This window comes from Rhodnius prolixus, unplaced genomic scaffold (genome assembly GCF_049639745.1).
Source record: "Rhodnius prolixus isolate KJV_2025 unplaced genomic scaffold, Rpr scaffold_7, whole genome shotgun sequence".
Lineage (NCBI taxonomy): Eukaryota > Metazoa > Arthropoda > Insecta > Hemiptera > Reduviidae > Rhodnius > Rhodnius prolixus.
In genome coordinates this window covers 31,212,418-31,226,260 of record NW_027411582.1, presented here as the reverse complement: position 1 = coordinate 31,226,260, position 13,843 = coordinate 31,212,418, and the positions used below count along the sequence as shown (strand labels likewise).

At 30.1% G+C, this 13,843-nt stretch overlaps 2 long non-coding RNA genes across 8 annotated transcripts; one reads left to right on the top strand and one right to left on the bottom strand.

The window, feature by feature from the left end:
* The first annotated feature begins 222 nt into the window (after window positions 1-222).
* Window positions 223-5,374, top strand: LOC141447416 (uncharacterized). Of its 7 annotated transcripts, none has more exons than XR_012454305.1 (7): window positions 223-427; window positions 835-1,032; window positions 1,810-1,993; window positions 2,643-2,738; window positions 3,089-3,987; window positions 4,467-4,643; window positions 5,053-5,374. It is a non-coding gene; the product is annotated as an uncharacterized lncRNA (long non-coding RNA). The 7 variants fall into 7 exon arrangements; XR_012454304.1 differs by having other exon boundaries at window positions 226-427; window positions 835-1,993; window positions 3,089-3,272; window positions 3,897-4,077; window positions 5,053-5,372; XR_012454301.1 differs by having other exon boundaries at window positions 227-427; window positions 835-1,993; window positions 3,089-3,272; window positions 3,897-3,987; window positions 5,053-5,371.
* A 978-nt stretch (window positions 5,375-6,352) lies between these two features.
* On the bottom strand, window positions 6,353-9,514 carry LOC141447417 (uncharacterized). The gene is made up of 2 exons (XR_012454308.1): window positions 8,834-9,514; window positions 6,353-7,620 (listed from the first exon to the last, which is right to left on the bottom strand). It is a non-coding gene; the product is annotated as an uncharacterized lncRNA (long non-coding RNA).
* Window positions 9,515-13,843: the final 4,329 nt, after the last annotated feature.

The window sequence follows — 13,843 nt, the reverse complement described above, 5'->3', positions numbered from 1 at the left end:
TATTTAACAATAATTATTTCACTGTGAAAATGCCATATTTTAAATTTCGTTCCCCCTCCCACCATAAAATAGATTTCTAACTTTTCAGTTCTAAAATATTACTTGCACAGAACTAAAACAAAAAAAAAATCCTTTTAACATGTACTAGATTTCAATTATTTTAATTCATAATTTTTACATATGTATGTAAGTTTGACAATTCGTGAATATTTTGGATAACACCATGTAACCTTCCTACTCAGTCAGCTCAGTTAGTAAGAGTAGAGCGGCCAGAGGGGACCAGTGTTGCCGAAATCCATACCTAATATCGTTATTCTACCTCTGTGATGGTTGAAACACCTCAACCGATAAGGAGTAAAATAAAAATACATCCTTCTACGGACAAAATTACAAATATGTACCGCGGACGTAACCTGATCCTCATCAGGTTAGTAAATTCTTAAGCCTTTACGAAGACCTATAAAAAGTAAGGTTCGTGAAGTGTTAGCTCTATATCTAAGTGAAGTAACGAAAATCACATGTCAAGATTCTAAGACGAGGTAGATGAGTACGATAAGCTTAATTCGCTTGTAGAGCGAGTTAGACCTGTACATGAAATTGACTACTTATATTACATTAACAGTTTAACTGAGGAGTCATTAAATCAACAGATATAGATTTAATAAAAAGGAACCTTCTTTAATGATATTAAGTAACCTATGTACGTATTACATACAATTGTTTATGTATTTTGGGAGAATCGATCATGTTTTTATTACTGTTGTACTTCGTATAATATAGCCAGTGTGAGAGAAAATAACAAGATGACAAATGTGTATTTATCGTAATTTTCAGGGCTTGAAAAAGGTGTGAAATATATCGAAAATTTGGTATTTATACATGATGGTGATTTCGGCAATTCAGATGAAAAATTAAATAACTTCGTAGATAGGACTGATAAGAAGTTACTATCTCTGTGTTTCGTTGGTACAGGTTTTTGACTATTTCGTAACAAGAACGAAGAGGGTAGTAGTGCCTACAAGCAGGTGTAAGGTATTTTGCTTATTTATGTCACTTGGCCCTTTAATTTTTCACTTTTACTTTTATATCCACCAAGCACTCGTTATCATTCAATTACTTTTTGTTGTCTATAATAATTACAAGGTGTTACGATCAAGTAGAATGTTATTAGGTTCTCAACGGATATATTTGTTTTCGCTAAATGTTTTTACGAATCGTCGAGTTTCGTGTGTGATGAAAATCAATAATGGAAAATTCAAATTGTGATATTTAGTTTAATGGCTCCTTTTGGCGAAAATCTGTCAATCTTACTACAAAATTACTGAATCTGATTTTACGTATTTTCTCTTGAACAGCATTTACGATTTCCTGTGAACAACCTACTTTCGTTATGTTATTATAATCTAGATCTAGAGCATGCGTTGAAACATTTCTCTCGAAAAATTGATAAAAACTAAAAACTCTCTGTAATAAATAAAAGACTGCTATAGCAGCTGGTATGGAGCAATCTGTACTTTGACAGAAATCGTGGGGTACTTACTACCTTTCCAATTGTCAACGAATTCAGTCTCCCCAATCAAAAATCTTAAAATAGTAAATGCTCTTCGGTTCGCATTGATCTTACCTTTCATAATGACCTCAAAATCTTTTATCCTCCATCTAGCGAAATCCTTTCTTTGCAAAATTATTATGTGCATATCATTGTTTTGGTTTAATTAGTCACATTTATTTAATTTTATGAATAATATTTCATCAGTAGTTATAGTTATTAAATGTGTTTCTTTACTTTTTTTATATATGTCTCTTTAGGTCGGATAGCAACTATTCTCTAGGTTAGAGAGGTAAACTGGAGTCACAGTAGAGTAGGTAGTAACCAACGTCGGTTAATAAGTGCGCAGTTATTCTTAACAAACACACCACCTGAGAGAGAAGAATGAAACTAATATTCTACAAAAATAAGGAAACTTTAAGTGCAAAGTTGGTTGAAAAACAAGTAAGTTCTTAACCTTACATAAAATTGCATGTGCATGGCAGGAACACCTCCACAAGTTCACTGATTTTCTGTACTCAATATTTCTATGCAATATAAAGTATAAATAAATCCCTTTTAGCTCTTACATTTTACTCTTCACTTTGCTCCCCTTCCTCTGCCGTCTTTAAGTTTAATTATTATTTCACAGAAAAATTAAGATGTTTAAAACAATTTTCTCCCCATACGTACTTGGTAAATTATCAGATTATGCCATTAAAATTATTATAAAAGAGATAATATGTTCGGTTTGTCTTATATATGCTCATGGGAAGTGTGCTAAATTACTTTAGTCCTTTACAATATGTAATACCAACCTGTAACATAATGTTAATTATGAGTTTGATAATGAAGCTTACTCAGATTAAATCTGTTTTTATGATATAATAATTTAATGTTTAATGAACGAATACGTTCTAAAAAATTGATCCGCTTAAAAGATTTAAACTAAAATTTCAGCATTCATATTTTATTTTTTTTTTTTAATTTTTGAAAGATACAAATTTGTCTTGAACAAATGGTTGCATTTTAAGTTGTAGTAGCATTGAATTGAATGCTTTTAATTTAAGATTAAATCGATAAACTGTTTATTTCTTTGAATAATGATTTTCAGATTGGAAACAGCCAATACTGTGAGCCAATAACTGTAAAACCGTTCATCAACTGAAGTGGAAATGTAAAAGACGTTGAGAAAACATCGATCAAATGAGTAAGTACAATCAACTTTTTTTGTGAATCAATTACTTAAAAAATGTACTATTTAGGTATAGACATATTGCATGTTTGTATCACAATTTTATTTATTAAATGATTTTTTTACTTAAAGTGAAAATAAAAAGTATTATTTAGTAGGAGAATAAAAAAAAACTTATAATTTAAAAGAAAAATATTTATTTGCTTACCTATTTTGTTTTTACATAGACTTCATATATTACATTTGCATATAATTTTTTTAGTTTAATTACAGTCACATTTATTTAATTTTATGAATAATATTTCATCAGTAGTTACAGATAATAAATGTGTTTCTTTACTTTTTTTATATATATGTCTGTTTAGGTCGGATAGCAACTATTCTCTAGGTTAGAGAGGTAAACTGGAGTCACAGTAGAGTAGGTAGTAACCAACGTCGGTTAATAAGTGCGCAGTTATTCTTAACAAACACACCACCTGAGAGAGAAGAATGAAACTAATATTCTACAAAAATAAGGAAACTTTAAGTGCAAAGTTGGTTGAAAAACAAGTAAGTTCTTAACCTTACATAAAATTGCATGTGCATGGCAGGAACACCTCCACAAGTTCACTGATTTTCTGTACTCAATATTTCTATGCAATATAAAGTATAAATAAATCCCTTTTAGCTCCTGCTTTTTATATTTCATTTTGCTCCCCTTCCTCTGCAGTCTTTAATTATTTATTATTACACAGAAAAATTAAGATGTTTAAAACAATTTTCTCCCCATACGTACTTGGTAAATTATCAGATTATGCCATTAAAATTATTATAAAAGAGATAATATGTTCGGTTAGTCTTATATATGCTCAAGGGAAATGTGCTAAATTACTTTTGTCCTGGCTCTACATTATGTAATACCTACCTGTAACGTAATATTAATTAGGAGTTTGATTATGAAGTTTACTCAGATTAAATCTTCTTTACAACATTTAGACTTCTATGTGATAAATATATGTTCAAAATTGGTTATTCGTTTGCAATGTTAATTGTTTATATTGAAGTCTTGGGTCCCATATAGTGGACTGTTTTAGAGGCTATGCCTCAACTTCAACTAATGTTTCAATATCAAAATTGCATTAAAAAATAAAAGTTATGTGTTTTAAAATGTAGTATGTATTTCTCTCCATCCAGTGCCTTTGCTCAAGGACCCTTTCTGCCCTTCGCTGGCTATTCTTGATCATGGCCCTTCTTTACATCCAGCAGCACTCATACATAAGTTGAGGTAATTCACAACTAATTTCTACATTTCGTTCATGAAACAAATCAGGAAATCTTGGAACGTACCCTGTTAATTTGTAGAATTCTACTTCAGGTAGTCTTAACTATTATTTATTGCATGTAATTTGAGATAATTCGCAACTATTTCTACATTCAAATAAATCAATGATGAAATCTCTATACTTACCATGTTACCTTATGGAGCTGATCTTCATGTTATCTTATCCATTATTGATAAGCATCTAAAGCATTTTAACATCAATTAAACCTTTATTTCGATAAATTAAATATTTTCCCTTGAATCTGAATAAAAAGTTGTTATTTTGCGCAATAGATGGTTTAAATTAGATTTTCCGAGTTAGTTGCAGAATGGTTTAATTAGTTATGATCAGAATTAACTAAGATTTTGTATGTAAAATGCTACCGTACTACAATAAGTGTGAATGAAATTCGAATCATTTACTAAGGTTTTAATACTTTCAGCCCTTGGCCGACTCGCAGCCCAGTGAAGCTGAGACATAATCTAAAATGATTACTTTTGAGGGAATTCCTTTGAATGCTGCAGCACTTCCGTAAATAAGAGGTGATTTCCATCCATCTCTATTCCTGCAATATCCAAATAAGGAAATCTACCTACCACTCTGTGGTGTTATCTTCCAGGTAATCTTATCCATTATTTATTAAAACTTGAGCATTTTTACGTGATTAAACTTTTTTGTTCATACATTCCTGAATCGGAATGAGTATAGTAAAGATTCTGTTTTCTGTAAAGACAGTTTTGATTTGATTGGAAAATTGAAAGGTACAAGAACAAAAAATGACGAGTGTTTATTTAAAAAATGTTTATTTCACTTAAAAGAGTGCAGTAAACTGCTATTTTCAAAATGAATTAAGTTCATGTAATTACCAACACTCAGTTTTACTTTCTTGCGTTTTCTTTCTAAAAGATTGATCTATTTTTATTTAAACGTATAAAAAATTAACATTGATTTTCAAGGAAGTTGAGTTTGATTTGTAGGAGGATTCAGTAGACGAACAGTCTATCTCATTGTATAATGTTATTTTTCAGAGTTAAAACAGGCGAAACTGGAGTGCTTCCTGCCAAAGAGGTTCATCGAATTGAGCCAAAATGAAAAAGACGTTGGAAAACACCTATCCAACTGCAATTCTTTATTATTTAGTCGATTATTTGTAAAAAAAATATATTTGAAGTTTGAAAATGTAATGTAAATTTTAATATTATTATGTAGGTAATTTTAAGAATCATTACCTAAAAGATGTAATTGAATTTAAAATGTTTTTGTAATACGAAAGAAAAAAAATGTATAATTGGCAGCAAAATAAAGAATTATTTATAAATTATTAAAAAAAGTCATTATGTATTTTCTCTTTTCCCATAGTCTTGTTATTTTTATTGTACTTGCAAAGTTACAACTAAAAACAAAAGTTAAAAAAGACTAAAAATGATAAGAGGCAAATAAAGTAATGTAAAACTAAAATTTCTGTTTACATTAAACAAAAAAAAATAAAATAAAGTAATAGTAGTACGAAAAAATGGCGTCAGAGAGCGTTAAAAAGCAGAAAAAGTTGAAAAAAATGCATCAGAAAGACGTAAAACAAAAAAAGGAAAATTAGTTCACATATTTGCCACCAGGTTGCAGCACTTACTGGACTTGTTTACTATGTAAACAAAATTTAGTTCACATGTTTGCCACCAGGTAGCACTGCAACTGTTTATATACTACGGTCAAACAAGATGTCTCCTCAGTACGACTGCAGAGTCGTACTCGTGAGGAGGGGGCTATGTCGCTCGTCGCTCCAAAAATATCTAAGCTAGTCAAAACACCTCTCTCCACATATACAATCTTGATATGTCTTGGGTAATGGTTAAGGAGATGCGTTCACCTCGACGGTCGGAAGGCAACTATTCGCCCCACCCGGCCCGGCCCGCGCCGCGAACTTTCTTATATACCCTCTAGATGGCGTCATATCACCATGACAACGGGCTCCCCCTCTACTTTTAGTTCCACCAGCTGTCACTAGATCGCTCGTGCTGTCTGTTTTACCTCTCGTAGCCTTCCTTGCACACTCTCTAGACTTTGGCAGCCATTGTTGTAACCTTCCTTAATGCTTCTTACACACTCCCAAGACTTTGGCAGCCATTGTTGTAACCTTGCTATCTTCTTACACACTCTCTAGACTTTGGCAGCCATTTTTGTAACCTTGCTATCTTCTTACACACTCTCACGACTCTGGCAGCCATTTTAACCTTTTTTTTATATTTGATTTTAATTTCCACGCAATTTTTTCATTTTTTTTTATTAATTTTTCATATTATTGAGAGATTAATAGGGAAAATAAATACAATATTGTTATAATTAAATAATTATTTATTAATTGATATATTAAATTGATACATTTTTTTAGAATAAATTATCTAAAATCTTTACAACCTCATATTTAACCATGTTGGTGACTCCTTTAGGAAGGACTTCCTTTCACCCATATTTAACCATGTGGCGACTCACAAGACTTACAAAGAACTTCCTTACACACACTTTTAACCAAGTTGGTGACTCACAAGACTTATATAAAACTACTTTACACCCATTTTTAACCAAGTTGGTGACTCACAAGACTTTTTTTTTTCTTTTTTTTTTGGCCTTCTGGGCTTGCAGATTAGCCAACTCACAAGACTTATAAAGCACCATCTTACACCAACTTTTAACCAAGTTGGTTACTAACAAGACTTACAGAGAACCACATTACAATCATATTAATCTTATTTTTTACCATGTAACTTGAAACCTATTTGTTAATTTTGTCAATATATATTTAAAAAAATTAGAAATATGTTATCATTCAAAGCGAAAACCTCGAAAAATAAATATGTAAACTTAGCAAAGGTCCCACTTTTTGTTTTTTATGTATTTTATAAATTCTAAAGGAACAGGTGTGCTTGGAACGTAGAAAACGTTTCTTTTTTTTTTTTGTATATATAGATTGACAAAAGTAAACAAATTAGTAAATAGGTTACATGTGAAGCGGTAAAAAAAATAGGCTATTAGCGAGTGTAAGATAGTGCTGTATAAGTCTAGTAAGACGCAAACAGGGTTAAATATGAGTGTAAGTTGAACCTATATAAGCCTAGGCCTAGTGAGTTTCTAACGTGGTTAAATATGAGTGTAAGATAAATCTATACATGTTTAGTGAGTCGTCAACATTCTTAAATGTGAGTGTAAATTGTTCTATATAAGTCTATTGAGTCGTCAACTTGGTTAAATTTGAATGTAAAATTGTTCTATATAGGCCTAGTGAGTCGTCAACATGGTTAAATGTGAGTGTAAAATATCAATTAACACATTAAATGGAAAAATCTTTTTTTGAAGACTTTTTATTTAGCAAAAAAAATTATCCTTTTTTTAAAAATGCAATTTTTAATTTTGATAAAAGCATGCTTATTAGTTATTACGTATAATAATTACATACCATTTTTATTAGATTCCTAACCAAATTAAATACTACATACTAAATATGAGAATATTCACACTGGATTGATGTTTTACGTCTTTTTCACTGGGGCTTCCATTGATAAACAGTTTTGCAGGCAGTCCTCTGGAATCCCCAGTATTTAATCCTGAAAATCAACATTATTTATTGTAATTCAAATAATTTAAATTATACTGAGTTTTACCTAATATTAAGAAGCACGAGAAAAACATCTATAACAATTTATGTAAATTATAAATTAAATAAACACTATGATTAATCTAAAGAAGAGATCTTTTTTTAAAATACCTAAATCTTCTATCTGTTTGTAACTAATTTAGCCGTGAATCGCGTTTAAGTTTTACTAAACGATAAACTTGACTACAATACTGACAATTTTCTTATTATAGAAATGAAATTTGCAAATAACAGCTTAAAATATCATAAGACATTGCCGTCTGAAAAAAGAAAAGTTGAAATGAAGTGGTGAAAATAGGTAGAAATGTGACACTAAGGGTACGCTACACCGAATAAGTTATCCCATTAACTAAAGATATCTCACATATGTAAAAAATGTTTAGTGAACTTTAAGCGGAAATAAAACTAAAAAGAATTTACCCGGTGTAACCTAGAAGATCGATTAAAAGCTACCACAATCTAAAAACTTGAGAGTATTCACGAATTCTCGTCACAACATACGTATAAAAATTTTCTTTAAATACAAAACTTTTCCTTAAACATAATAATGAAGTAATTTTTCAATATTTTACATGCTAAGTATTATAAGTATTTTAAGAAAAGTGTAAGTGCTTTTTCAAAACAATAAAAAATCGGGGAAAAAGGTTTTCGCTAGATGGAGGATAAAAGCTTTTGAGGTCATTATGAATGGTAAGATCAATGCCAACCGAAGAGCATTTACTATTATCCTAAAGATATTTGATTAGGGAGACTGGATTCACTGACGATTGGAAATATTTTTGGAAACAAGCTCTAGATCATAATAACAATGAAAGTACGTTGTTCACAGGAAATCGTAAATGCTGTTCAAGAGGAAATACGAAAAATCAGATTCAGAAAATTTGTAGTAAGATTGACAGATTTCGCCAAAAGGAGACATTAAACTAAATATCAAAATTTGAATTTTTCATTATTGATTTTCATCAAACACGAAACTTGACGATTAGTAAAAACATTTACAGAAAACAAATATATCCGTTGAGAACTGAGTAACATTCTACTTGATCTTAACACCTTGTAAATATTTTAGGCAAAAAAAGTAATTAAATTGTAACGAGTGCTTGGTGGATATTAAAGTAATAATGAAAAATTAAAGGGCCAAGTGACATAAATAAGCAAAATACCTTATGAAGCCGATACCAAAGGAAAAGTCATGTTCACATAACACTTGCTCCAGCAAGTACTTCTCATTCTACTCCTTGTAGGCACTACTACCCTCTTCACTATTGTTCGAAATAGTCAGAAACCATTGCCTACTTAGGTTACTTAATATCATAAGGTTCCTTCTTATTAAATCTATATCTGTTGACATAATGACTCCTCAGTTTAACTGTTATTGTACATAATTTAAGTAGTCAATTTCATGTACAGGTCTAACTCTTTCTACTAGCGAATTAAGCTTATCGTACTCATCTGCCTCGACTTAAAATCTTAACTTGTGGTTTTCGTCACTTCACTTAGATATTGAACTAACACTTCTCGAACCTTACTTTTTATGGGTCTTCGTAAAGGCTTCAGAATTTATTAGTCTTATGAAAATGAGGTTACGTCTGCTGTGCGTAATAATCGTAATTGTGTCCGTAATAGGACGTATTTTTATTATACCCCTTATCGGTTTCGTACTTTCAACCATCTCAGAGGTAGAATAACCAGATTAGGATAGCGATTTCGATTTCACTTACGCTCTCATGCCGCTCTACTCTTACTAACTCAGCTGACTAAGTAAGGGAGGTTACGTGGTGTTATCCAAAATATTAATGAATTGACGAACGTTTGTAAAAACTATGTATTAAAATAATTTAAATCTAGTAAATGTTAAAAAAAATGTTTGTTTTTTTTTAATTCTGTGCGAGTAATATTTTATAACTGAAAAGTTGAAACGTATTTTATACGAGGGAGGCGCGAGAATTTAAGTTTAAAACACAGACATTTTTGCATTTTCACTGCGGAATAATTATTAAATAAAATATGAATGAATATGCGATTCTAATCATTTAAAAAATGCGTAAATTAGTAAAATCTTTAAAGGAAAACTTTTAATCAGCATGCAATATGCTAGCATATTCAACCTTTGTGAATGGCTTTCTGTTTGCATATTTTTAATACTTACATACTTATTATTTATCAAAAAGATTACTCAGACTGAACAATACAACAAACATGCTACTAATATTCTAGATTTTTTTTTTGTTTTTTTTTATACAGAATAGAAATAGTTCTGTGATTGGAGAATATAACAGAATTTAAATCAAATTAAAACCTTACAACAAAATTAAAACTTTTTTTCAGCTATAAAGATAAAAATTTATATGGAAAAAGTTTTAGTTCATGTACTATTACTCTGAACGTAGTAAATAATAGGTAATAATACTTGATAAACAGTTCCACAATTGGAGAATCTAGTTTAGTTCATTATCAAAATAGAATGGATGCGAATTACATCGTAAATAAGGTCGTACTTGCTGGAAGTATAGAAGGATCCTTCAAAATAATGAAATGATTTATAATAGCGGAAGGCAACACGCCCAGCTGCCTATTTGAGATACTTGACTTAAATAATGCAAAAAGTTCAATTTTGAAGAAGTAAAAAGACCAAATTATATAATTAAATATTCTGAATGTGCAATCGGTACAACACTAATGTTTACGACTTAATAATTCACTTCAGTAAACCAATTTGATCACTAAAAAGCTTCAAGATGATAAAGAAGTGTAAGCAGAAGCACTTTTTTTTTAAAACGTAAATCTACGTTCTAAGTACTTCTGGATAGTTTGAATTTACGCAAATCATTGAACTTTCTAGTACGTAATCTTTATTATTTATCTTTAGATAATAAGACATATCTTAACTGAGAAACAACATGCTGTAAGCTGAAAACATGTACTTACTATTGCTGTAGGAGTTAAAATGTGTTACACAGCATAAAATGTCATAAATGTTATCAATCCAGCCATTTTTTTGGATTGAACTAGTTCAGAATTACCATTAGAATGTCGAAAGAACGCTGAGAACAAAATTAAAAATTATATAAACTATTATTTATACCACTGCTTTCATTGTAATTTACAAATATTTCGGAAAAAATCAATTTTTAATCATTTAGAATTTAAAACTACTGGAGCGAACCTTACATGCGTACACTTTAAACGCATCTTCTATCAACTGTCTTGGGAACTTGTCAATTTCATAAACACTTCTAATTAAACACTCGTAATTAAAAATAATAGTATACACAAAAAATGCTGCTTTCCTGCTAGAAATCTTTAACGCAGTAATGAAGCAAAAACTAGTTTTTAAGTTCCTAGGAAGTTATCGCTTAATGCAAATAGATAATACAAATAGTTTTCTAAGGTATGTGAAGTTCTCGCAGACTTAGTTACAGTAGCATCAACTTAATACTATCAATCATTAATAAACATCAAATTATGAGGTAATCAGTGAATTTTAAACATGAACATTTTTTTAGTGGAAAACGTCTTTTGTTAGGAGGTTATTTCATGTTTATTTTAATAGTGTCAAAGTACATTTTCATGCTACCTAGCGGTGATCACTGGAACTAGTTTCTATGTAATTACATATAGTTAGTTTAGCCTATTGCCGCTAGATAGCATTGGCATGACCTTAATACGTCTATTTTTTTTTATTTTTAATTTTAAATTAAGAACAGAATGTATAGAATTTCTAATAAGGTTGCTCAATTACTTTAATTTAAATATAAAGACTTCAGATTCTGATTTATTCTTTGATTTAATAGAGCAAATACTAAAATAATATAAATTCCACATTGTGTACAATAGAACCAATCTGATGAAACTATTTTAATAATTATGGGACAATAATATTGGTATAACAAGCGAGGAAAATTCTTAATAAATCTCCATAAGATGTATTGATCTTTCACTACTTACAAGTAACGTAGTAACTAAAAGTTCCATAAGTAAATCAATGAAAAACTTACTATTTTTATAAGGAGTTGAAGATGTGGAGTAAAAGGTTGTCAACAAAACCAACGTTGTTCCTCAGCTATGCTAATCCATTGCATCAACCGTAAGACTTCAATCTTCTGCAATTACTTTATGCTAATATGAAAATACATTGAAGGTGATAATAGATTGGCAAAAAGGTGGCTTCGTGCTTAAATGCACTGCTGTCAAACTTTTAGCGGATCACAATATCACTTACTAAAAACTTCACTCAGCTCGATACCGAAAATTTAAGTTTTACTATTAACTTTTTTACCATTACCACAGGAAGACTTTGCAATTTTTTCTAGAACAAACCTTCTCAACCTATTTTTTAGATTATTCAATTGAGAGTTTTACATTTATTTATATTTTAAACATGTCCAATATTCAATCAAAATAACGAAATTCATGTAATAGTACTGAGGATTTAGCATTTTTCCATTTTTCCTGAAACTCTACATACAAAACTAGCCGACCTAATGAGTATAATATACGGTTGGCATAAAATTACAATAATAGCAAACCTTCTCAACCTATCTTTTAGATTATTCAATTGAGAGTTTTACATTTATTTATATTTTAAACATGTCCAATATTCAATCAAAATAACTAAATTCATGTAATAGTACTAAGGATTTAGCATTTTTCCTGAAACTCTACATACAAAACTAGCCGACCTAATGAGTATAATATACGGTTGGCATAAAATTCCATGTTGGCAACCGAGCACAAGGAAATTCATGTAAAGTACTGAGGATTTAGCATTTTTCCATTTTTCCTGAAACTCTACATAGAAAACTAGCCGACCTAATGAGTATAATATACGCTTAGCACAAAATTGCTAATCTAAAATCATAGCTTAACTTCACGAAATTACAACACGTGATAATCGGTAATAAGAAAACATAAGGATGGTTGAAATAGAGGGTATTAACACTAATGAGTTTAAGGAGGAATCAATGCCCAAATAATTAACAAAGCCTCTGCCAGGAGAGTAACAATAAAATCTATAGATGCTAATGATAAATATAGAGGGTCAGAGCAGAGTTTACAAGTCTGCTTCCCTAAATATTCCGCACTAATGAAGAGTAGCAGAGAGTATTAATCAATTGAGATTATTATCGACTGGGTCTGTGACTGAAGGAACCTATTGTTTTTATAAAGACCATGTGATTCATTTTTTGCAGTATCAATTCACTCAAACCAATTGCGAGAATATAAAAACTACAAAAAATCCAATCAACATATTCGTAAAAAAAAAGAATAGGAAAAAACAACAACTATAAGATTTTGTGACAATAAAAGAACCAATTTCAACAAACCCAAAATTGTCTAGAACAATTTCTTTTCTCCATTGTCCGCTAAGCCACTTACTATTACATCCAAAATATTTGTAGGATTATTAAAATTCTACTAATTCATGCATATCCACTTTGCCCATCCATAACGTCATCCTAGCCTTATTAAAACTAATTCTTAAAACTAAGTGTTTTTTTTACCTGAACGAGAATGTTAATTACAAAAAATATTTTTCTTTATTTTCCCATATGTAAAATATTTTATTAAAATAGGAGACTTGTTTGTCTATTTATCCATCTCAAGTGTGATGTTGGCCACATCACTGAGTGTCAGGATTTGGCTCACTTCTATAGCTTCTTATTCATTTAATTCGTATTAACCATTTTGGGCTTCCATATCATAGCTAGTTGGTGTTTAATATTAAGTGGATTAGGGAGAAAAATAGTAAGAGATATCTTTTTTTCTTTATTTTAATACAATGTACAAAATTAAAGTTTCTTAAAACTAACTTAACTAAAGAAGTTGGTTTTCCTCATCACAGCTTAGGATTAGCGTTACTTAAAACTAACTTATAACTAAGTAGCATTTAAATTTTTTGGTTTCCCAACATCTTCATTATCATTGGACGTTCTTCATTATCCTTGATCTTATTAATTATCTTAACTATACTTAAAACTAATTGTTTGGAACATGAATAGTTTATTTCGCAGGTAAACTATACTGCTCCACAAAAAAAAGTGGCGCACTTTAAAAATGCGTTATTTTTTTTCTCTGTAACTTTTTTATTCTACATTTTATTTTAGTTAGCAAATATAAGAAGTATAACGTTACGGGAGGGCTAAAAGAAGATGTTCAATTGGATTTAAATC